Source organism: Panthera onca, chromosome A1, assembly GCF_046562875.1.
Source record: "Panthera onca isolate mPanOnc1 chromosome A1, mPanOnc1 haplotype 2, whole genome shotgun sequence".
NCBI classification, from domain to species: Eukaryota; Metazoa; Chordata; class Mammalia; order Carnivora; family Felidae; genus Panthera; species Panthera onca.
This window is the reverse complement of record NC_138339.1, coordinates 217,067,653-217,094,457: the sequence shown is the minus strand read 5'-3', so window position 1 is coordinate 217,094,457 and position 26,805 is coordinate 217,067,653. Positions and strand designations below refer to the sequence as shown.

General features: G+C 37.8%; 1 long non-coding RNA gene across 1 annotated transcript in view; it reads left to right on the top strand.

The window, feature by feature from the left end:
• Positions 1–26,147, top strand: part of LOC132682086 (uncharacterized) — a 96,928-nt gene extending 70,781 nt beyond the window's left edge. Inside the window, exon 3 of the long non-coding RNA XR_009611461.2 lies at positions 25,908–26,147. This is a non-coding gene — a long non-coding RNA (uncharacterized LOC132682086). The remainder of the gene's footprint in view (positions 1–25,907) is intronic.
• The last annotated feature ends 658 nt before the right edge of the window (positions 26,148–26,805 follow it).

Sequence of the window (26,805 nt, the reverse complement as noted above, 5' to 3'; positions counted from 1 at the left end):
TGGGGTTTGATCCCACCACCATGAGATCATGACCTGAGCAGAAACCAAGAATCAGCTGCCCAACTTATTGAGCCACCCAGGTGCCCCAAAAATACATTTATATCTTAATATTGATGATATGAAAAATGGTGTAGGGAATCTAGAGATAATAAAGGAAAGCTTAAATATATTTGGTTATTACACTGTAGCTGAACGTTTTTCAAATCTTACTTGGTTTAACTCTTACAAACACATATAGGAAAAAAGAGGTAAATTTAGAAAAGTAACAGCTAACAATAAGGCATGAACAGGAGGCAAGGTCTTCTTGTCTCAAATTCGAGGCTTTCTGCCTCTCCACAGAAGTGATTACATGCAACAAAACCTGAGGCTAATAAGTTCTCTATTAACTGGTAACATAGCCAAGAAAATTTCATTTGGATGGTAGTAAATTTAACAGTTCCCAACCCATTGTTTTAGAATATGACTAGCCTTTTTAAAAAATTTTTAAATGTTTTTATTTATTTTTGAGACAGAGCATGAGCAGGGGAGGGGCAGAGAGAGGGGGAGACACAGAATCTGAAGCAGGCTCCAGGCTCTGAGCTGTCAGTACAGAGCCTGACGTGAGGCTCGAACTCACAGACTGTGAGATCATGACCTGAGTCGGATGCTTAACCAACTGAACCACCCAGGTGCCCCTGACTAGCCTCTTTTTTTAATAAATCAGAAAAAAAATCAGGACACCAGGATATAGAAACCTCTCAGTGTTTCACATAGACTCACAGACTTTCGTCTCCACTAATTATGTAACTCTCATAATTACTTACAAGTTTCATAGTGTATAATAATTAAAGCACTATTTTTAAAGTATATTTATTATAAAAAGTAAAAACATTTAAAAGCTGAGAGAATAATATGATTAGCTCTCATTTACTCAGCACTTGGTTTCAAAAATTTTCTGTATTTTGCCAGTCTATTTTCACTCATATCACACTACTTTTTTCCCTGATGAATAGTTTCACCTGTATGGACAGACACATACAGATATGGACAGATACTGTACCTCTAACAGATACTGAGACTTAAAAAATCCATTATCACTCTAAAAAGTATTATATTAATTCTTCATATTATCTAATATCTTGTCTACTTATTTTTCCCTGTGTGAAAAATATCTTTTTATAGTTGTTTTTCTTAAATCAGGATCTAAGTAAGTCCCACACCTTACAGTTGGTTGAGAGGTCTCTTAGGAATATTTTTTCATGCCATTTATTGGTGGAACTAAATCTTTTACCTTGTTAAATATCTAAAATTCTGAATTTGGTTCTTTGCATCCTGTGGTATCTTTTAACACACCCATCCATATCCTGCATAAATGGAGACACTTGCTTAAATTCAGATTTGTTTTGTTTATGGGCATCTATATAGTTCCCATTGCATCATACCAGGAGGCCCATGATGTCTAGTATTTTATTTTTATTTTTATTTTTATTTTTTTTCATGATGTCTAGTATTTTAGTGATGATGTGACATCACAGTGAGCTCAGACAGTGCCAGCCTAATACATTCATTATAAAGCTTCCTCATAGGCTTAATGGTTTACACAGTTATTAATTTCCAGAGTGACTGTGCCAGTTTGTATTCCCACCAGCAGGGCAAAAGTGTTCCCCTTTCTCTGCATCCTCACCAGCATCTGCTGTTTCCTGAGTTGTTAATTTTAGCCATTCTGACAAGTGTGAGGGAAAAGAGTATGGAGGTTCCTCAAAGACTTAAAAGTAGAAGTACCCTTTAACCCACCAATTGCACTACTAGGTATTTATCCAAAAGATACACAAATGCTGAATTGAAGGGACACATGCACCCCAATGTTCATAGCAGCGCTATCAACAATAGCTAAAATATGGAAAGAGCCAAATGTCCATCGACTGATGAATGTGTCATCACATCACATCAGAAGATGTGGTATATATATACAATGGACTATTACTCAGTGATCAAAAAGAATAAAATCTTACCATTTGCAACAATGTGGATGGAATGAGAGTGTATTATGCTAAGCGAAATAAATCCATCAGAAAGACAGGTATCATATGATTTCACTCATATGTGGAATTTAAGAAATAAAACAGACAAACATAGGGGAAGGGAAACAAAAATAAGATAAAAACAGAAAGGGACACAAACCATAAGAAACTCTTAAATACAGAGAATGAATTGAGGGTTGCTGGAGGGGTGTTGGGTGGGTGGGACAGGCTAAAGAGGTGATGGGGATTAAGGTGGGAACTTGTTGGGATGAGCAATGGGTGTTATATGTAAGTGATGAATCACTAAATTCTATTCCTGAAATAATTATTACACTATATGTTAACTTGGATTTAAATTTTTAAAAAAAAGGCCAAACATTTATTGATGGTAATTGCCTAGATCCATTCTTTCATTAGAAATTTCAAAATAATGACTTTACAATTCTGTTACGTCTTCTGCTTTTGTTTACTAAATTTCTACTTTTGACAAGAATTTTCTCTAAATAAATATGTGGTTATTTTGAAATAGTTTGTACATGAAAGTGGATACTAAAGGTTTGATTTTTCTATTTATAAGTTTTCAGAAGGATTTGGTATCCTAGCAATCTTCAAATGTGAGCAATTAGTTTGTCTTTTCTTAGTACCATTATGAATGAGTGAATTTTAGTATATTTGTCATCTTTATCCTGAATAACTTTCTTTGCTTTGAAATCTACTTATCATATTAACAAAGATACTCTGGCTTTTCCCCTCTTGCCTGTATCTTTTTTTTTAAATTGTGGCAAAATATATGTAACATAAAATTTACTCACCCAGATACTCTGGGAATCCACCCTGTCTAGCCCCCAGTCTCAGCACCCTCAATCACTCCATTAACCAGCTGTTCTTATTCTCAGACTCAGGGATATAGAATCTCAATATAGGAGGTCCTGAATCCTTTTCATCTTAAGCAAGGGCATCTTGACACATTTAGGTCTGTGGTCATCTTGCCAGGCTCCATATACATGTGAAAAAGACTTAGACCCAAAGCCTTAGGGTCATAGAGCATTTCTCAACAGTGGGATATTGAGGGACAGTTGCCAAGTGGGAAATGAGTGGTATCACTTAGATATGCCTCTCCTTTCCTTTCCCAGTTTCCACATCTCTCATATACCAGGAGTAGGGGGAGATATAAAATTCTGCAACCGTATAAATCTATGCTAAGGATAGCAATTAAGGTGAACTTTCCTGATATATATCATTCTTCTGTCATGATTTAGTCATGTAAATGAGTCTACATGGCCATTCTTGCCTTGTGTAAGTTCATGGTTGTAGAAGAATCCAGAGTCTCCTTTCTGAGTTTTTTGAAAGAAGACAACTTCCTATGAGTTTCTAGTATCAGATGTAGTAAAATAAAGAGTTTGGCTTGGCAGACTGTGTTTTCTAAAGAAGGTCTCAATGATAATACTCCTGCATACTTTTATTCAGTATGGCCACTATATGCAGCTCATTCCTCCTGTCTATTTCTCTTAAAATTTGGTGGGCTTCTGACCACAGGAGCCAGTAAGTATGGCAGAAAGGATGCTGAAACTAAGTCACGAATTAAGTGTAGCTTCTGCCTTTTTGGCTGGGACACTTACTTTTGGAGCTTTGAGCTGCCACGTAAGAGATCTGACCACTTTATCACAGGCATCTGGGCTTCTGAGGAAGCTCCCACCAAGTGGAAAGACCACTATGGTAGAAATGCCAACTGAGGTCCCAACTGAAAGCGAGCTTCAAATGAAAACATGCCAGCATAGTCTTTTTTTAAAAAATGGTGTACACATAATTGAATATCCATATGCAAAAATATAAAATGACCCACAACTCATACCTTATACCAGGTACAAAAATTAACTTCTCAAAATGAATCTAAATGTAAAACTTTTAGCTATAAAACTTCTAGAAGAATGAATATATAGGAGAGAATCTTTGTGATCTTAAACACCGTTTCTTAGACAAGACACAAAAACATTAGAATCAAAACTGTTGTAGTGAAAACCGCAGTTTCTAATTCTTCAGTGCTTGTAAAGGTCAAACAAAGGACACAAAAGTCAAAACAGTTTGGATGAGAGGGAACTAAATATCGTGGGTATTATAAAAGAAGGTCTGACCATAAAAGAGTGTAAGAGAACTTTTGGGGGTGATGGAAATGTTCTAGATCTTAATTGCGGTGGTGGTTATGCAACTGTACAGTGAGAAGAATGATTTTTACTGAATATGAAATATACTTTAATAAACATAAATTTTAAAGGTTGTAAGAGTCATAGTTCAACTGGGACTTAAACCTTTGAGTCTTGATCCACACTTCAGTGAAAAATTATCTTTACTGATCTCCCAGTAACTATTTCTCTATTTTACTTCTCTAGGTGTGAAAATCATCTCTACTAGATTTTCAAAGATATAAAAACTAAATATTATTATTTACCACACTGTGGTTAAAAGGCTATATCTCGGTGTAAAATCCACCTTTTTCATTCCTCATGGGATTCTGATAAACTTGTATATTATCTTCTACTATGGGCTAAGAAAAATATTGTGTCACTAGGAAAGAGCCTAGAGTAAAGTCAATGTTTAAAAATGTTAATAGTCTGGGAATTGTGAAAATTTAAGATAATGATTGCATTACTCAAACTTTGGGGCAAGTGAGGAATTTGCTCTGATGACCTGGTGTTATTCTAGAATTCTTCCATGAAAGGCAGCACTCGATCACTTTTGGAAGTGCTGAGACTCACTCAGTGTGGTTATGTAACATCCTCTTATCATTACAGTAATGATAATAACAATAATGATAAAGAAAAGTAGCTTTTCAAGTCTCAACGTGTAGAAAAATATGCAGTTTTGCGTAGGCTTGCACTCTGTAATCACACTTCATGAGCTAATATTTTAATGACACCTCCTGGATAATAATTAGCCATCTCACCTCCTTACTTGTCATTTGAAAAGTACAGTCACTGTTTCAAACTTACCAAATACTGTTTTCTCCTCTCTCATTCCAGTGAATAAGAGATTAATATTCTTCATTTTGAAAATGCTCCTTCCAACTATGCTAAAATTTCACCCTCATACAGAATTTCCTTAAGTCTTATTAGGTATACTTTGGTTGCAAGAGAAAACTGAACTATAGCCACTAAAAATTCTGTCCAGGGGCTCCTGAGTGGCTTAGTTGGTTAAGTATCTGACTTCAGCTAGGGTCATGATCTCATAGTTGGTGAGTTTGAGTCCCACATCAGGCTCTGTGATGACAGCTTGGATCCTGGAGCCTGCTTCTGATTCTATGTTCCCTCTCTCTCTCTGCCCCTCCCCACTTGCACTCTGTATCTGTGTCTGTCTCTGTCTCTCTCAAAAATAAATAAACATTTAAAAAACCTATAAAAAAGAAAAATACAGTTCAAAAAAATTCTGTCTAGTTTTTCATTAAAATTCATGCTTGAATAGCCTATGGATTCAACCAGAAGAATCTGGCTAATTGCAGCACTTTGGTAAATAGTTTGTATTTTTTCCAAAAGGCTGAGGATACAGATCCATTCTTTAATGGTTTCTTTAAAACACACACACACACACACACACACACACACACACACACACACACACACAGTGAAATCAAGGGAAAAGGGAGGCTTTGGGCTAGCTTTAGCTCATCCCAGCAGTGGACTTTACCATTGCATGTTTTCAATACAAATTTAGACATTTCTCAACAATTGTAATGCTAGAATATAGGGAGAACTTTGGGTTCATCTAAATGTCAGGCTGTGATGAGGTTGTGTTCTGTTCCAGGGGACCCATTAATGCAGAAATCAGGGCTGCTGCACTGGGAACCACAGTGCTCATCTAGTTCTCTAGGGGCCACCTAAAGACAAAGAGGGAATGTAGCTGGTAGTAGCTAAGTTTCAAAGAGGACTGGATCACAGGCAACCCAAATTGTGGTTTATTACAAAAACTAGTATTCTTCCCTGTGTCTCAGTAGTCCATACTCTTCCCCAGTGACTACTTAACTTTAGCAGAGTGAGCAGCAGATTGCACATCAAAAGAGTGGCATAGGAGTCCCAACACTACGATTATAGTCCTACAACGTGTGCATGTTGGCATTGAGCATTCCAAGTCTCAGTTTACATACTTCCAAAATAAGAGCATTGAATTAAATTATTTTTCTGGCTTCTTGTACCTTAAAACCATGCTATTTTGAGGTAGGAGAAGAACTGACCTTATGTTAATTTAATATGTGCTAAGGCTAAAGATTTATTCATGGAAGAGGGATTACAACTCTAATTTAAAGGAATTTCCCCACTACTGAATCTATGATATGCAAATTTCTTATTGTCTTTCTAGATACATCATAATTACATTTAGCACTCTGGCATTTTTATGTTCAACAGATCGAATTTCACATCCATAAATGCCTTTTAGATTTCCTCTCCTCACTCCAACACAAGGAAGAGGCAGTGACTTCTAAAGAAACATTGCAGGTTGGAGTGTAGAGCAAGATGGTGGGTAAAAAGTATATTTCACTTAATACTGGCCAGACTCTTTGACATATCATACGTAAAATGCATAGCATGATGTTTGGCTTATATAATTGGTCCTGAATGTATGCAGGCTATACTACCCTCAGCATTTTACATAATTTTCAAAACATCCTATGAGACTATCAGAGTTGCCCCATTATCTTCTACATTTTTCAAATGAGGAAGTAGACTTAACCTAAGTGAAAGAGATAAAGAACTTTAAATTTAAAGAAAACCTAAAAGGGTGTCTTATTCAATCTTCTCATTATTCAAAGAAGAAAATCAGGCATCAGAGAAATTGAGGAATCTGTTCAAAGCCACTCAGGTAAGTGACCCATGTGTTTCTTAGATCTTTTGACTCTGAAGCCAGTGCTCTTTCTGTACCAGAGTGCCATCGCTGACCAAGTTCTCCTTTGCTCTTAGGAAAGAGAATTTGACTTGTTGTGATGAGCATCAGGTGTTGTATGTTGTACACGTGAAACTAATATTACACTAGATGCTAACTGGAAATTAAATAAAACTTTAAAAAAATAAAGACAATGTGAGATAGGGAAATTTAGTAATTCAAAGTTACCTCATCAGAACATTACTAGGACAAGCTTGTAAAGAAAGACCATTTAAAAAGAGAAGGTTCAAGTTATTTCAATTGAGACAAATACAGATTGGCTTGTGGAACGCTGTATTTGAGTTTTCTGGTCAACAGCTCTCAATATTTAGTATATTTTAAGAATATTTAAGACTTCAAGATGTTTTGAGGAGCCAAGATGGCGGAACAGCATGGAAGTTTTTTGTGTGTCTCACGTCCATGAAATACAGCCAGACCAACACTAAACCATCCTGCACACCTAGAAAACTGATCCAAGGATTAACACAACAATCTGTACAACATGAACCCAGAACTCAGTAGGTGTGCAGCATGGAGAGGTGAACTGGGGGAGAGAGAAGCCGCAGAAGGCAGGGAGCTGTTTTTGCTTATAGAGAGAGGATGGAGATGCGGGGGGGGGGGGGGGGGGGGGAATATAGGAAAACCACCCCTCCCCAAAAGCAGCTGGAGCGAAAGTGGAAAATTGGAAACAGCCATAGGGACTAAACTAAAAATGGAGAAAGGAGAAAGGAGAGGGTTTAAATTTCAGTAAGACTGTAAACAAGGGGAGCAACTCCACAGCTCAATACCTGGTGGTGCTCTGGTGGGAAGGGTGAATCCCCAGGAGCAGAGTGGGGTCTGGGAGGTTCTGGGGTCACACGGGGAAAAGTGGTTCCACTGCTGGAAGAACATTTGGTAGAGACTGTTAAGACCACCTGGTCCAAGCAGACCCCAGAGAACTACCATTCACTGGTGCTGGAACAAGGTCATTGGGGGTGAAGCCTGGTGCCAAATGCGTGTTGTGATTTTCCATAATCCCTGAAACGCTGCTGCTACACTATCTCGTGATCTTTTTCTGGGGCAGGCTGACAGCTGGCACAGTCTTGGGGTCCAGCAAGTGTTCCTGGGTGCAGCCAGCATTCAGACATTGCTTGGTAAGACCCTCCTGCAGAGGGGGGAAATTGGTCAAAGCCACAGTCCTTCAGAAGTAAGGGGCCTGGGAAAACAGCTGCATCTGAGACAAAACTCGGGAGAGAAGTACTGCCTGGGGCTTGATCATGGACAGTGAAAAAGTGGAGAGTGGATGAAAGCTGAAGACAGAGGATGGAAGTGTACAATTGCTGATTAGGAAGAACAGAGTTCGGATACTAGAGACTGGGTAGCTGGGTAACACCATTTTCACCGCTCCCACACATGTGCATATGCACATACAAACACAACAATCCACCCCTATAAGCTAAGTAGCGCCATCTAGTGGAGAATGGAGCCGTTACACTAAGCCCTGCCCAACTGGGCCAATCTCACTTTTCAAGAACACAAGACTCACCAACTGCTTAAATTTATGGACTATAAAGAACTTCATAGTCCGACTTCAAAGGGAAAATGAAATAATTTCAGTCTTATTTCAATCTGTTAGCAGGTCCATCTATTCAATTTTCTTTCTTTTTTTCTTTTTCACTTCTTTTATTTTTCTTGAATACAGAAAGAGAAAAAAATCATTTTTATTTTCAATTTTTATTAAAAATATTTTTCTTTAAAATTTGTACTATATTTTTTACATGTGTAAAATTTTTCAATTCTATTTTACTTCCATCATTTCATTTTAGTATACTTCAATGTATTCACTTTTTCAAATTTTCAAATGATTTCCTTTTCTCTTTTTTCTCTTGTTCATTTCTTTTCTTTTTCTTGAATACAGAAAGACAAAAAAATCATTATTTTTAATTTTTATTAATATTTTTTTCTACTATATTCTTTACTTCTGTGTAATTTTTTTCAAACTCTATTTTACTCCCATCACCTCATTTTAGTCTACTTCAGTGTATTCATTTTTTCAAATACTCAAATGATTTCCTATTTTTCCCCCCATTTTTTCTCTAATCAAACCACTTTCAATACCCAGACCTAAACACACCTAGGATCTAGCATCATTTATTAGATTTGTATGTGTGTTTTTAATTTTTTAATTTTAATATTTTTTAAGTTTACTTTTTTTAATTTGACTTTTTCTACCTCATTAATTCCTTTTCTCACTTCCAAATGACAAAACAAAGGAATTCACCCCAAAAGAAAGAGTACAAAGAAACAACAGCCGGGGATTTAACCAACACAGATACAACCAAGATGTCTGAACCAGAATTTAGAATCATGATAAGAATAATACTAGCTGGAGTTGAAAGTAGAGTAGAATCCCTTTCTGCAGAGTAGAATCCCTTTCTGCAAACTAGTCAGGATGAAATAAAAAATGTTATAACTGAGCTGCAATCACAGATGGATGCTGCAGCAGCAAGGATGGATGAGGCAGAACAGAGAATCAGCGATATAGAGGACAAACTTATAAAGAATAACAAAGCAGAAAAAAAGAGGGAGATTATGGCAAAAGAGCACAATTTAAGAATCAGAGAAATCAGTGACTCATTAAAAAGGAACAACATCAGAACCATAGAGTCCCAGAAGAGGAAGAGAGAGAAATAGAGGTAGAAGGGTTATGTGAGCAAATCATAGTAGAAAACTTTCCTAACCTGGGGAAAGACACAGACATCAAAATCCAGGAAGCACAGAGGACCCCCATTAGATTCAACAAAAACTGACCATCAACAAGGCATATCATAGTCAAATTCACAAAATATTCAGGCAAGGAGAGAATCATGAAACCAGCAAGGGAAAAAAAGTCCCTAACATACAAGGGAAGACAGGTTTGCAGCAGACCTATCCACAGAAACGTGGTAGGCCAGAAAGGAGTGGTGGGATATATTCAGTGTGCTGAATCAGAAAAATATGCAGCCAAGAATTCTTTATCCAGCAAGGCTGTCATTCAAAATAGAAGGAGAGATAAAAAGTTCCCCAGACAAACAAAAATTAAAGGAGTTTGTGACCACTAAACCAGCCCTGCAAGAAATTTTAAGGGGGACTTTTTGAGGGGAGAAAAGATGAATACATACATACATACATATATACATACATACATATATACCAAAAGCAACAAAGACTAGAAAGGACCAGAGAACACCACCAGAAACTCCAACTCTACAGGGAACATAATGGCAATACATTCATATCTTTCAGTAATCACTCTAAACGTCAATGGAGTCAATGCTCCAATCAAAAGACATAGGGTAACAGAATAGATAAGAGAACAAGATCCATCTATTCCTGTTCACAAGAGACCCACTTTAGACCTCAAGACACCTTCAGATTGAAAGTAAGGGAATGGGGAACGATCTATCATGCTAACGGTCAACAAAAGAAAGCCGGAGTAGCCATACTTATATCAGACAATCTAGACTTTAAAATAAAGACTGTATCAAGGGATGCAGAAGGGCATTATATAATAATCAAGGAGTCTATCCACCAAGAAGACCTAACAATTGTAAATATTTATGTGCCAAATGTGAGAGCACCATAATATATAAATCAATTAATCACAAACATAAAGAAACCCATTGATAGTAATACCATAATAGGAGACTTCAACACCCCATTCACAGAAATGGACAGATTATCTAATAAAAAAAATCAACAAGGACACACTGGACCAGTTGGACTGAACAGATATATTCAGAACATTTCATCCTAAAGCAGAATATACATTCTTCTCCAGTGCACATGGAACGTTCTCCAGAATAGACCACATACTGTGACACAAATCAGCCCTCAGCAAGTACAAAAATATCGAGATCATACCGTGCATATTTTCAGACCACAATGCTATAAAACTCGAAATCAACCACAGGAAAAAATTTGGAAAGGTAACAAATACTTCGAGACTGAAGAAAATCCTACTAAAGAATGAATGGGCTAACCAAGCAGTTAAAGAGGAAATAAAAAAGTATATGGAAGCCAATGAAAATGACAACACCACAACCCAAAACCTCTGGGACGCATCAAAGGTGGTCATAAGAGGAAAGTATATAGCAATCCAGGCCTTCCTAAAGAAAGAAGAAAGATCTCAGATACACACCTAACCTTACACCTTAAGGAGCTGGAAAAAGAACAGCAAATAAAACCCCAAAACCAGCAGAAGACAGGAAATAATAAAGATTACAGCAGAAATTAATGCTATTGAAAAAAAAAAAAAAAGAACAGATAAATGAAACCAGAAGCTGGTTCTTTGAAAGAATTAACAAAATTAGTAAACCACTAGCCACTTTGATCAAAAAGAAAAAGGAAAGGACCCAAATAAATAACATCAAGAATGAAAGAGATCACAACCAACACAGCAGAAATAAAAACAATAATAAGAGAATATTATGAGCAATTATATGCCAATAAAATGGGCAATCTGGAAGAAATGGACAAATTCCTAGAAACATATACACTACCAAAACTGGAACAGGAAGAAATAGAAAATGTGAACAGACCCATAACCAGTAAGGAAATCGAATTAGTAAGCAAAAATCTGCCAAAAAAACAAGAGTCCAGGGCCAGATGGCTTTCCAGGGGAATTCTACTAAACATTTAAGGAAAAGTTAACACCTATTCTCTTGAAAGTGTTCCAAAAAATAGAAATGGAAGGAAAAATTCCAAACTCTTTCTATGAAGCCAGCATGACGTTGATTCCAAAACCAGACAGACCCCACTAAAATGGAGAAGAACTATAGACCAATTTCCCTGATGAACATGGATGCAAAAATCCTCAGCAAGGTATTAGCCAACTGGATCCAACAATACATTAAAAAAAAGTATTCACCATGACCAAGTAGGACTTATACCTAGGATGCAGGGCTGGTTCAATATCCGCAAAACAATTAACGTGATTCATCACATCAATAAAGCAAAGGACAAGAACCATATGATCCTCTCAATAGATGCAGAGAAAGCATTTGACAAAATACAGCATCCTTTCTTGATACAAACCCTCAAGAAAGTAGGGATAGAAGGAGCATACCTCGAGATCAAAAAAGCCATATATGAATGACCCAATGCTAATATCATCCTATATGGGGAAAACCTGAGCGCTTTCCCCCTAAGGTCAGGATCAAGACAGGGATGTCCACTCCCACCACTGTTATTCAACATAGTATTGGAAGTCTTAGCCTCTGCAATCAGACAACACAAAGAAACTAAAGCCATCCAAATCAGCCAGGAGGAGATCAAACTTTCACTCTTTCCAGATGACATGATACTCTAGATGGAGAACCCTAAAGATTCCATCAAAAAACTGCTAAAACTGATTCATGAATTCAGCAAAGTGGCAGGATATAAAGTCAATGCACAGAAATTGGTTGCATTCCTATACACCAACAATGAAGCGACAGAGAAATCAAGGAATCGATCTCATTTACAGTTGCACCAAAAAACATAAAATACCTAGGAATAAGTTTAACCAAAGAGGTGAAAAATCTATATACTGAAAACTATAGAAAGCTTATGAAAGAAATTGAAGAAGACATAAAAACATGGAAAACTATTCCATGCTCCTGGATAGAGCAAATATTGTTAAAATGTCGATACTAACCAAAGATATCTACATATTCAATGCAATCCCTATCAAAATAACACTAGCATTCTTCACAGAGCTAGAACAAACAATCCTAAATTGTGTATGGAACCAGAAAAGACCCTGAATAGCCAAAGTGATCTTGAAAAAGAAAACCATAGCAGGAGGCATCACAATCCCGGACTTCAAGCTATACTACAAAGCTATAATCATCAAGACAGTATGGTACTGGCACTAGAACAGATACTCAGATCAATGGAACAGAATAGAGAACCAAGAAATGGACCCACAAATGTATGGCCAACTAATCTTTGACAAAGCAGGAAAGACTATCCAGTGGAATAAAGGCAGTGTCCTCAGCAAGTGGTGCTGGGAAAACTGGACAACCACATGCAGAAGAATGAACCTGGACCACTTTCTTATACCATACACAAAAATATACTCAAAATAGATGAAAGACCTCAGTGTAAGGCAGGAAGCCATCAAAATCCTCGAGGAGAAAGCAGGCAAAAACCTCTTTGATCTTGGCCAGAGCAACTTCTTACTCAACATGTCTCCAGAGACTAGGGAAACAAAAGCAAAAATGAATTACTGGGACCTCATCAAAATTGAAAGCTTCTGCACAGCGAAGGAAGCAATCAGCAAAACTAAAAGGCAACCGACAGAATGGGAGAAGATATTTGTAAATGACATATTAGATAAAGCGTTATTATCCAAAATCTATAAAGAACTTATCAAACTCAACACCCAAAAAACAAATAATCCAGGGAAGAAATGGGCAAAAGACACGAATAGACACTTCTCCAAAAAAGACATCCATATGGCCAACCGACACATGAAAAAATGCTCAACATCACTTTTCATCAGGGAAATACAAGCCAAAACCACAATGAGCTACCACCTTACACATGTCAGAATGGCTAACATTAACAACTCAGGCCACAACAGATGTTGGCAAGGATGCGGAGAAAAGAGGATCTCTTTTGCATTGTTGGTGGGAATGCAAGCTGGTTCAGCCACTCTGGAAAACAGTATGGAAGTTCCTCAAAAAACTAAAAATAGAACTACCCTATGACCCAGCAATTGCACTACTAGGCATTTATCCACAGGATACAGGTGTGCTGTGTTGAAGGGACACATGCACCCCCATGCTTATAGCAGCACTATCAACAGTAGCCAAAGAATGGAAAGAGCCCAAATGTCCATTGATGGATGAATGGATAAAGAAGATGTGGTGTACACACACACACACACACACACACACACACACACCACATACACACACACACACACACACATACATACAATGGAGTATTACTCACACACACACACACACCACATACACACACACACACACACATACATACAATGGAGTATTACTCAGCAATCAAAAAGAATGAAATCTTGCCAATTGCAACTACGTGGATGGAACCGGAGGGTATTATGCTAAGTGAAATTAGTCAGAGAAAGACAAAAATCATATGAATTCACTCATATGAGGACTTTCAGATACAAAACAGAAGAACATAAGGGAAGGGAAACAAAAATAATAAAAAAACAGGGAGGGGGACAAAACATGAGAGACTCATAAATATGGAGAACAAATAGAGGGTTACTGGGGGGTTGTGAGAGGGGGGATGGGTAAATGGGTAAGGGGCACTAAGGAATCTACTCCTGAAATCACAGTTGCACTATATGCTAATTAATTTGGATGCAAATTTAAAAAAATAAAATTAAAATTAAAAAAGACTTTAATATGTTTTTGTTGAAATAATGGGCTTTTATTCATTATGAAGAGCTGTGGTGATAAAAGTTCCCAAATTTCTTGTTCTCAAAAGAGTGTGAAATTAACCCAGGTTTGGTATTCAGTTATGAGACCAGCGAAAAATTTGTGCTCCACCTTTTTTTTGTTTTTTAAATACACTCAGGTATGAGATGGTTGAAGAGAAAAAGTCCACTTTTCTTGTTCTCAATAGTATTCATCAATTCATCAATTGTGCATTTTGAGTTTTCATCAGTTGAAGGTGTTGTAGTATAGTATTATGTTTAAGACCATAGTTGCTCCTGACTTTTGGGGAAAATTGCCAAGCTATTCTGAGTGTTTCTGAAGTTAATCTATGGTTAATCAGGCCTACCTGAAAGTGACACAAATCTCTTACTAGAGTTTTTCCTTTTCTCTAACCCTTTCAGGGGCTTCTGAAATGAAAAGTTCTAAGACCAGAGTAGAAATCTCCTGGTTACTTCAATCTAGCAAAAGCTCCACTCTCTATCCTTCTTAGGCCCACTTTTGTCCTAGACTACAAATCTGAGCCTGCATTAAGTCCTTATACAGTCATGGTAATTGGACTAAAAATGCATGGCCATGCTCCCAGGGAAATCCCACCATTTGTTTAGAAATTACAAGCTCCTTTCTTTAGGTTTGTCCAACATTGCAAGTATTGCAGTAATTGAATTCTGTCTGGTTCCTCAGGAGAACTTTGAAGCAGCAAATTTCATATCTTTTGGGAGAACCTACAGATTGAATGATTTATATAGGTTGAAAAACAATAAAATCATATTTAAAGCTGCCAAAGTAACTGGGGCAGGGGCATATAATCAGAGTTGAAATTCATTTAAACACTACATATACTGAAAACAAGTTGAGCTCTGGGGGAAGTGAACTAAAGGAGTGCTGTGACATTATTTATCTTTGTAGCCACTAAAAATGTCAAAACATATATCTATCCTGCCAACAGTCAGTGTTGTTACACACTGTACATGGATAGGGTACCAAATGTTTTATGTACCTTCCACTACAAAGTTCCTCTACCATTAGCAAAACACTGCCCTGGTTGCTAGAAGGCAAACATTTGGTAGGCTACATATTCCCGTCCATACCTTTACCTCTCATCAGTCTCATATGTGCACTGGTCATTGCTAGGACAAGCATATCTGCTGATCATTTCAGTCCCTTATATATATTGGGCTTTTGGACAAACTGCTTTTTTGTACCCAATTTCAAAGGGAAAAAAAGACCTTATTAAGAAAACATACATCTCCTCTAAAGATAACTCTAGGATGGAAATTGCTCTTGGGTGACACTAAGAGCTTGTGCTCCATACACAGAATGGATATATTCTACCCACATGAGAGCTTTCAAAATGTATGGCTCCTTCTTCGACTGAGTTAGAATCAAAATGAATAATCTACTGATTGGGACCAAGATTCTGGGCCAAATAATCTTTTATCCTTTTTTATGGATAAGAATTTCTTCTTACATAATTTCATCTTTTGCACATGTGTACATGAACTCATATAGCTTGAAACCAAGGATCTGGTGGTTTCTGTCATGGTGGATCTCACATGGTGGGTTACAGGGATCCACTTGACACATTAAGCTCATTTGTATTTGAATACCCCTGGTGGACTGGACAGATCGATTTGTTAGTACCACTTTGTACCAGTCATGGAGATGGGAATGGGAATGGGAATGGGGATGAAGAGTTTATCTTTTTAATCCTTTATTTCAGCCTATGGGTTGTAATTTAGACATTGATGTTCAGACCTCAGAAACTCTAAGTTTTCCAGAAGTTTTGAAGGGCTTTTAAGTGTTAGATTACCTTTAATATTTTAAAATCACAATTTAAAAACATCACACCACTTATAGATGATATATTACAGTTTTTAACATGAGTAAAACTTATAACTTGTTCATGTATAGTGCTAGTACATTCTGTGTTTGAATGTGTGTATGTGTATATGTGTGTTTTCATGTTCAAGACTTGGACTAAAGCTTCTCCTACCATTTCTACAGGTATATAAACTTTCTGTAGAAGGGTGAGATCAGGGAAACTGTAGTATTTTCATCCAAATTCGTGTCTGCACATGTAAGTGTACAGGGAAGTACATATTTATGTACATAAAACCTCAGTAAATTGAATGCCAATTAGTACTTAAACATATCTTCTTAGTAGATGCCCTGCCACTCAATAATCATGGATTGTGTAATAACAAGTAAATACATGGTCAGTTGCATCACAGTGAAACTGAACGACAGATATTTTTGGAACTTTTAAGTTTTGGGTGCTTTTTGTTTAATTTTCATGTTCATAAGTTTCAATCTTTGGAACATAATTTCAAGGACTCCTATTTAATGTTTTAGAATGATTATTGAATAACATCTTGAGGTTTCAAAGCAAGCTGTCAAAATTTCCACTTTTATAATCCTTATCTGCGTGAATTACATTTTTCTCATTACTATGCAATCCAAAGTATGCAGGAGTATATTGGATGTGGATTTTAATATAAGACTGTAACTGTCAATCATGCTCCTGATTTCGAATATTTGCATTTGTCAGATGACTCCAGTGTTCTCACTGCATGATGTTATAACAAGTAAATTTTGCATGTTTTAAACATAAACCTTGTAAACAATTTTTCCTTATATTTTATTAGAGTTTTGAGTAAAACCTCTTTTGAAATAAGAAATTTGCTACTAAATATCTGGTACTAGAAAAATCTGACTCAGGAAGTCAGTGGTTTGCACCCATCCTATTTTTAGCCTGCAAGGCTTTGCACATAGAATTCATACCTTGAAACTTCTAATAATTGACAACTGTATTTAATTCCTATAGTAAAAGATATGGGATCAGGCTAAAATCGACTGGCAATTGCAGTAGCTTAGGACCAAAATAAAATGTAAATGTAATTGCGTGTCAGGGATATTCTAATGAAGTGAGTGAAGAAAGAAGTTAGTAGATACTGTTATTTCAGACTTAAAATTAAAGCAAAATGTTCTGGCATCCATGCAACGTATATAATGGAAAACACAGATAAAAGGGGAGAAGCTCATAATTTGAAAACGTTTACTCTTTGATTTGTGATAATTTTTCAGCCAATTTGTTTCCCAGTGGTATTCCATAGAAGAATATTAAAGCCAATTTCATTCCCTAAACATACCAGAAAATGAGTGGGAGATATGAGGCTGGAATTAAACACTTGCTCTATATCATTCACAAGCGTCTCGTCACAATGAACACATTTCAATTTGGAGATGGCTTATTTCTGTCAGCCCATCTATCACATGCATCTCCTTTTAGATCTCCCAAAGCATGTTCCAAAAAGGACCACCTGCTTTGTCATCACTGAGATGTCTTGGGTCAGAGTACAAAAAGCCATATATGAAAACCACAAAGGAACAGTACAAGTCACAGTATAAGGTGTCACCTCCACCCCACCCCCCCATGTCCCTTCTGAGTCACAAACAAGCCCAGGGCCTCTTGCAGTCCCCCATAATCCTCAGCCATGTGCTTCTGTTTGATAAAGAGCTGTGGATTCTGTTGCCTTGAAATGACTCAGAGAGAGTCACAGAGTATATGACCCACCACTAGAGAAATGCATCTGAGTCACTGAGGGTCATTTCAGTTAAGAGCATGTCATAGCCCTTAAATGCTTGTGCCAAGGGCAGTCACTGTAATTCTTTGTAAAACTGTCCTCTTTACTCCAAGGATCATGATGTTTTGATGCTCACATTCTCAGTTTGGGTTCTAGCCAGGAGCAAAGAAGGCTGAACCAATAGCTAAATATTAGAGTATGTAAGACAGGGTGAGTAAAGTGAGACCAACTTGTTACACTAAACAGTTCAATGTGTTGTGGAGATGACACTGTTTTTACTTTCATCTCTGTTCTGTGTGGCTGTTGGAAAGTTGCTTAGCCTCTGTGAGTCAGTTTTCTCATACTCACGAAGGGAATTTAATGAAGTGCATTAGGTAGCTCAGAATTGCTGACAGGGCTAGAGAAACAGACTCTACACTAATATTTCCAAATCAATAATGAAAACCACGCTGCAGAAACGACCTCATACCTGCATCCGCCTCCAAGAACCCAACCTAACTGCAACTGCTTCCCATTCTAGGAACTTGACCTTTCTACACCTGGTATTGCTACTTTCAAAGCTAGACTCTTCACAGTCACTCATATCACCAATAAATGCTTTGGCAAGCCTTCATACTCATGTTGCCCACTTCCAAATAGAAGTCTCATGCAAATGCATCTGATTGATGGACCTCACTGAGGTCTCTTGTTTGCATCGTAGTGAGAAGGGAGGCCAGAATGGCCAATTTTCCTGGGTTGATTATGCTGTTGGAAGAAAGAAGTGATAACATGGGAAGTTAAAAAAGTGTAAGGCAGGTGGACAGTGCACCAGCTCCTTTTCACCCTTAGCTAGGTCCTATAGGATTGTCCTTTCTCCTCACGCAGAGTCACTTTGCTAGCACCTAGGAAATGGACATGGGAATAAGGAAGTGAGAGAGATAATTATGTTCCCTTCCTCCTTCAGGGGTAGATCCTAGGAGACGCACTAGCCAGACTTGTGACACTAGGATGGGACCTGGGGAGCCAGAACTTGGTCAGGTAGGAAGTTTGCCAAGGGTCAACACAGATAAATCAACTCTGTCATCAAGCCAAGGTCAGAGCATAAGATACTGCCTAGAAGGATGAGGGCCAGATTGATATAAGAAAGGGGTCGAAAGCAATGTGCTATGATTTTATAAGGAAGGTGCTCCAAATAGCAACTGTGAAAGCCAAAATGTGTTCTATACGTGCTGCCCAACATGGATGGGATATCCTATAGAAATAAAAATCTTCTATTTACACAGTGTTCTGAAGTTTGTAAAATACTTTCCCACATTTTATCCCATGTCATCTGTAGGTAAGGTAGCTAGTAATATCCTAGTTTTACAGATGTCAAAGGATGGTAAATAGAAGTGAAGTGGCTTTGACCAAGGCTACCTGGCTAGCTACTCTGTGGAATCTGGACTCCAACTAGATGTTCATTCTTATTTAGAATCTTGAGCTGTGGCTAGGACAATCTACAAAAACATTTTCATAAATATCCTAGACAGAAATAGGGGAAGACCAATGTATTGTAGGAGTGTTACTCATGTGACTTTATGTGAGCTTAATGGAGGTGTTTTAAATTTATTATCATGGATGTTTTCTTGAAGGTTCTGATCAAAAACTCCAAAATCATGCAATTTAGGACTTGCAGTTGAAATGAGGTTTGGGATGTTCTGTTTTAGACTTTGCCGCATTTTGCTCTTTGCATATCATCCTCACGTACGAGAGCAGTTGCTTACTAATTATAAGAAAGCCCAACTTCTTTAAACTCTGAGAAATGTTTCCTTCCTTGGTGACTCAGCTGTTGAGCTGAAAACAAGTGATGACAAATCTTAAGGAAAAGACCTTACACACTCGGTTGGCTGTTTCAAAGTGACGTACAGATTCACAAAACTAACTCTTTGAGGTCTGAGGCCACTTGCTAAGAGTACCCTTCCAATAGTACCCTTCTATGTCTTTCACAAGGCTGCCATTTGGATAAAGTCAGCCTCTGAAAAGGTACTGGCCTCCTGTGTCACTCAGTTAAGCATCCAACTTTGGTTCAGGTCATGATCTCACAGTTGGTGGGTTCAAGTCCCGTGTTGGGCTCTAACAGCTCAGAGCCTGGAGCCTGCTTCAAATTCTGTGTCTCCCTCTCTCTCTTCCCCTCCTCCACTCACACACTCTTTTTCTCTCTCTCAAAAATAAACATTAAAAAAATCTTTGAAAAGGCACCAAATAAGTCAGATGTTTTGTCTTTTTTCTATAAACTTTTTTAAATTTAAATTTTACGTAATATACAGTCCAATATTGGCTTCAGGAGTAGAATTCAGTGATTTACCACTTACATATAACACTCAGTGCTCATCCCAACAAATGCCCGTCACCATGTAGCTCATCTCTTGCCCACCTCTCTCCATCAACCCTTAGTTTGCTTTTCCTTTTGCTTATTTGTTTTGTTTCTTCAATTTCACGTATGAATGAAATCATAAGGTATCTTTCTCTGAATGACTTATTCCACTTAGCATAATACTCTCTAATTCCATCCATGTTGTTGCAAGTGGCAAGATTTCATTCTCTTTGTAGCTAATATTCCCCTGGGAGGTGGGTGGGGAGATGGGTGCAATAGGTGATGAAGATTAGGGAGTGCACGTGTTGTGATGGGCTCCGGGTGATGTATGGAAGTGCTGAATCACTATATTGTACACCTGAAACTAACACACTGTGTGTAAACTACCTGGGATTTAAATCAGACCCTTAAAAAAACTTTCTATTGAATGCTACATGTTAACCATGAAGCTGTTCAGAGTTAGTGTCTATAGGTCTATAGAGTCTAGGAGAAAAGCGAAAGTGTACTTAATCATTTAGTGGTTTTAGCTACTTTCAGTTGTTAGGATATTTGGCTGAAATTTAGCACCTGTTGTACTTTCTTCCTTGGACTGTGAGCAGTAAAAGAAAAAAGGAGATATTGTTTCTAAGAACACTTTAAAAAGTGTAAAGCACCAAACAAGTTCTTGTGGTTGTCTTAAAGGAACTCAAAACTAATTCTCAAATATACTTTCAGACATGGTAAAAAGAATGTTCGCTGACATATAGCTGATTCTCTCTCTCTCTCATCACACCGTTTTTAGAGGCTGATTTTGTCACACATACACGATCGATTAATATTATGGATTGTGCTGACGCATTGGCAAAATAAGTGTGAACTCAAATGATACACTGAAAGAAGCAAAGTGATTCTAGTGGCTCCATGAAATATGAAACATTGATTTTTCCCTCTGAACCGTCTTAACTACAATTTGCTGTATCATTGAACGTGAAATGAAGACTGCATACGATTTTTTACACTTCTAATCGCTTAGCATTCATTCCAGTTGAAGGAGCTGGCGATTGGATAAGAAAGAGTTCAAGGAACTGAGTAGTGATGTTTAAAAACCTGTTCTAGCCATAATCCTCCAGCAGGAGCAAAACTGCATTCTTTTCCTGAATACCCACTTCCTGGGTTACTGTGCACTCAGCAATGCAGACTGCTCCCTGGAAGCTATCTCCTGCTTCCAATAATTACACTTATATTGCTCTTTAGAGCATTAGCTATTACTCTTTTGGCATTAGGCACTAATCCTGGAAGAATAGGAGAAATACTACATGATATAAACAACATGGCCCATCTAACTCAAAATTAATTCAACTCAACGAGTGAGTCACATTCCCCCCAAACCTGTTTTGTTTCCATGGCTTGTTATTAATGAACTGTAATCCATGGATTTACATAAGTAAATTGTTCCTCACCAGGGGTGAGCATCAGAATTCTCTGGAGATTTTTTTCCCAAAAAATATTGGGAATATACTTGGGACTATACCACTACCTGACAAATAAGAATACTCAGGATTAAATCTGGGTACATGCTTTTTTTTTAATGTTTATTTATTATTTTTGAGAGAGAGAGAGAGAGAGATACAGAGCATGAGCAGGGGAGCGGCAGAGAGAGAGAGGGAAACACAGAATCTGAAGCAGGCTCCAGGCTCTAAGCTGTCAGAACAGAGCCTGATGCAAGGCTTGAACTCACAAACCATGATATCATGATCTGAGCCAAAGCTGGACCCCAAGCAATTGAGCCACCCAGGCACCCCTGGGCATATGAGTTTTGAAGCATCCCCTTAGGTGACCCTGGTACAAAGTTCTGATAAAGGACTACTCTTCTAAACTCACTACTTATTTATAAGTTAAGCATACAAGGAACAAAATACATGAGTTGTTACCAATACGTACTTTTTTTTTTAAACATACTATCCCTTTAAACTTTCTTCAATAGGGATAACTTTCCCCAGTCTCCAGTGAAAGTTTTGACAGTTCCCATTGGCTTCTCTGCTCTCTTATGTGATCTGTGTTCACTTTAAATGACAGGTGCGACCTCAGTTTGTAAGTAAAATAAATGTCCAGCTTCATATAATAAGCAAAGCTCTAAGCATAACTCTGAATTACATGTTCTCCCTCCCCCAGTTTGGACCTTCTGGTTGTGAGCCTGCAGGTAAGGAACTTGGTCTTGCCCTCTGGCTCTCTCCTCTTAGCCTGCTTCCTCTCTTCTCTATGTTCTTGCTTCTGTTTAGGACTTCTCCAAGTTCTAAGTTCTGGTGGGGAATAGATGTGAGGAATAAGCAACTCCTACCTCCCTGGGTGGTTCTGTGCCAAATGATCATAGCAGATGATTAAAACTGTCAGACATGGAGGGGCTGGGTGGTGGCTCTGCATCTTTATCAACGGGATATTTTCATGGGCTCTTGAGTTCTCATGACCTAAGTGGATGTTTCTCTACTCAGGACAGTGATTAATGCCCCACCCTCAGCCCTGGCATATTCACTGTAAACTTACAGTCTCTTTTTGTTAATACTTACTCTTTCCTTTAAGTGATTCTTTTAGGCAGGGCTCAAAACTTCCTCAAACACTTGTGGTCAAGGCAAATATCCACATATCCCTTGGTCAACTCAAGCTTTTGAGTGGTCAACTCAAAAGCTCAAACACTTCTGGTCTAGGCAAATACCCACATATCCCTTGCTTTCATGATTAGGTGGGTGGAGGCCGATGCCAACAGTGCAGCCTCTCCTGGCTCTGCTCGCAAGGCTCCTCCAGCCTCTCGATTTCCCAGGATGGAGCCATGTCAAAGCTCTCTGAGAGTTCTCAGTGAGGCCCTCCTCACTTGTGGTTAGAAGGAAATGCCACCCCCTCCTGCAAAAGGGGTGGCAGTAGGTAACTCACAGCTTGACAAGAGCGATTTCCAAACACATCTTTTTTCTCATCTGCCCATCCTCTGTGAAGCCTTTATCTATTCTTGATCAGGCTGAGGAAACAGAAGTCATGGAGTAGGTTCTTAGGGACATTTTTTTTCAGTTAATCTGCACATGGAGTGAGAGAATCAGTATTACATTCACTTTAGTGTCCTGATTTCTGTCAAACTGGCATCACAGTGGAAACTGATACAGACAGAATCCCACTCAACTTTTCTGTTATATATATGTAGCCTGAGTTATAAGAGTTTACCATAAAGTCACTGTTCAGGGGATTTTAAAGGATTGACATGCCCCTTTCAAGGAGGAAGGAGACTGGCAAGCCCCTAACACGATTAGTTTCACTTTTCTGTGTATGAGATTTCTAGATAATTCAAGTCAGAACATCATCCTTTATCCCATGCTGGGCTTAAAGCTAGTTCGTTGTCATTTTTTTTTTTTTTTTCAACGTTTATTTATTTTTGGGACAGAGAGAGACAGAGCATGAACGGGGGAGGGACAGAGAGAGAGGGAGACACAGAATCGGAAACAGGCTCCAGGCTCTGAGCCATCAGCCCAGAGCCCGACGCGGGGCTCGAACTCACGGACCGTGAGATCGTGACCTGGCTGAAGTCGGACGCTTAACCGACTGCGCCACCCAGGCGCCCCTAGTTCGTTGTCATTTACTCTTTCTTCAGAGTACCTGTTTAGGTACCTCCAGACCTAGAAAGGAACTGGTCTAAGTGCTTGTAAGTAAAATGTTCCATTCTCAATTTTGGAGGTGTATAGATGAAAGCTTTCTGAAGTCCATGAACCTCCTGAGGTTGTACACCATCTGGCTCTCTGGCTTCAAGCAGGACAGTAACTTCATAACAGAAAGGCCAATATCAGAGCATTCTGTATTGACCAATCTTAAACAACCACATGTTCAGTTTAACAGTCCAGTCCAGGTCAACCCTAAATGAATTTCATTTTTTCATTTCTCTACCAGCATGAGATGAATACCTTGCATTAGTGTCTTCCTTCTATGTGTTTCAGCTGTCCTGCAAACACAGGCATGCATGAGAACCCTCTCAAGTTAGCCCCTAAGACCAAACACCAACTTTCAGCACAACCACCCTAAATTCATACAGTCAAGATGCATCTTTCTCCCTCCAAATCTCTCAGAGGGATACCAAACTCTGGCTCACATCTCACAGCATACATTACTAATGAAACCCTTCATTTCTCAGTCTAAAATATGGACATTAGGTTGGGGCACCTGGCTGGCTCAGCCAGCGGAGCATACCGCTCTTGATCTTGGTGTTGTGAGTTCAAGCCCCATGTTGAGTAGAGAGATTACTAAAAATAAAATCTTAAAAATATGTACAGACATTAGGCTAATTGAGAATTTGTATTCTTCCCCAAGAATTATTATTGGGTAATTTTTTCAACTTTTTTTAGATTATAAAACTCAGTTGAATTTTTTTCTAGATGATATGGACCCTCTGCCTTAAATGTAAATTTAAGTCTCATTTTGGATTCAGAAAATAGCTTGAAGTTTCAAAGAGGAAGTATTTTTTGTTTGTTTAGGCCTCCTGGGAGGAAATGTAATTATTACAAAGCTGACAAGGTTTGGGTCACCCTTTGCCTCTACTTTCTGAAGTTACATGTTAGCCTTCTTACATTCAGTAAGGACATATTGAAATGAAGGCATGGTTTCTGAAACTTTAATCAAGGAAGCAAACAAATAACTAGATATTTAAATCAGAGGAGCTGTTACGATCACTGGTACAAAATCATCTCAATAAGGCACTGTATACAAGTCTTTGGGTATCCTTGGAAAAGTTTCAATTGAGAGGTATTACACTTATAAGAAAATAATAAAACTTACAGGCTACATTAAAATTAAAAAAGATATGACTAAAATGAGTCAAGGGGTGCCTGAGTGGCTCAGTCAGTTAAGTGTCCGACTCTCTATCTTGGCTCAGGTCATGATGTCACGGTTCATGAAATAAAGCCCCACATCGGGCTCTGGGCTGACATTGTGGAGCCTGATTAGGATTCTCTTTCTCTCTCTCTGCCCCTCCCTGCTCTCTCAAAATAAATAAATAAACTTAAAACAATTAAATGAGTCAATAGTTTCAGGAAATGTGAGAAATAATTCAATATGCCAGTATTTTGCCATTTTAAATAGAGATCCAAGGTAGTACTGTTTTTGAAAGATAGATTACCAAAATTTGAGATTCTTTTTGCGAGCATAGGAAGAGTATAATACTCCACAGATTCCGCCAAAATCAGTTTTGCTATTGTCCTCTTTAGGAGACTTAAAAAGAGCTTTCTCAACATACTCTAAATGACGGGGTGACAACAAAAAAATCACATTTGATTAATTAGAACGGCGTTTCAAAGCTAAACTAATGGGGCCCTGAATGACGCAGATAAATTACATACTTTACTTCTTCATTGCACTTTGTAAGCTTAGATGCAGGCTCAGTCTGGGATAAAGAAATGTTGACTGTACGTTCCCTGGTAGACGTTTATAAGCAACAGAAACTCAAAGAGAAATAAATACTGTCTGAACTACTAAGGGATCTGAATGCATAATAAATAAAACTAGTCATTGTATTTTTTCTCTGTCAATTTCTCTGTAGTTTGTCCAATAGAACTTTCAACCAGTTTTAAATGAAAATGAAAAACCATCACCACCACTACCCTACATTGCTTGTGAATTCAAATAACCTGGCTTCATTTCTTTTATTTAGGTTGAAGACTGTTGAAACATTTTTCTCCACAACAGAAGGGCCACTTAATGTTAAAATGGAAGAAAGTTTGAAAAGCTAACATGGAGAAGAAGCTTTGTCCTGGCTGTTGCCTTTTCTAACTTAATCCTCTATTGTAGTGTTTCTTACTTGGGGAAGAGAAGCATTTTGGGATTGATCTGAAACGACTTAATTAGGTACCATCAAGCTGTCTTATGACTCAGGGAAATAGTTTTTTTTTTTTTTTTTTCATTCTTAGTTGTTCTGTCAAACCTCTTTTATAGCTACAGTAGTTACAGATGACTATACAAGATTATATTCTTAATTAAAATCTGAGAAAAAGAAATCTGTAATAAAGTTGCACTTAAAATGCCATGTAATTTAGCCTTTTATTGGTTTGGTTTAGGGGGTTTTCTTACCAATTTACTTTCACGCAAATCACTAAAACAAACGTTGATACACAGCAACTTAGATTTCATATTGCAACATGGCTTCTTTTTATTTGGTCATTTTTTTTTCTTCTTTCCTCACTAATCTACCCACGCATGTAAAAGTTTATTATAGCTGAGTATTTATTATCACTTATATAATAACTGTCATATTAAAAATGCTTACATTTTATCCTAATCCAAACATTTTAAAATGTAAATATAATCAAGTTATAATTTGTCATTATTATCCTCTTTTCAGAGATATTTTAAGTTACTAAGCTAGTTAGTAAATCACACATTTGTAAGCCTACTTAGAAGACCAAGAGAGTTAACTTTTAAAGTTATTTTATTTTTGTTTCTTTATATTTGATCACGTATAACCTCCTCTTTTTGATTGTGAAAGTTGTGTTTATGTAGAATGTAATGGGCCACTTTCTTCTAAGGCTGAAAGGCCCATCAACAACTGTTTT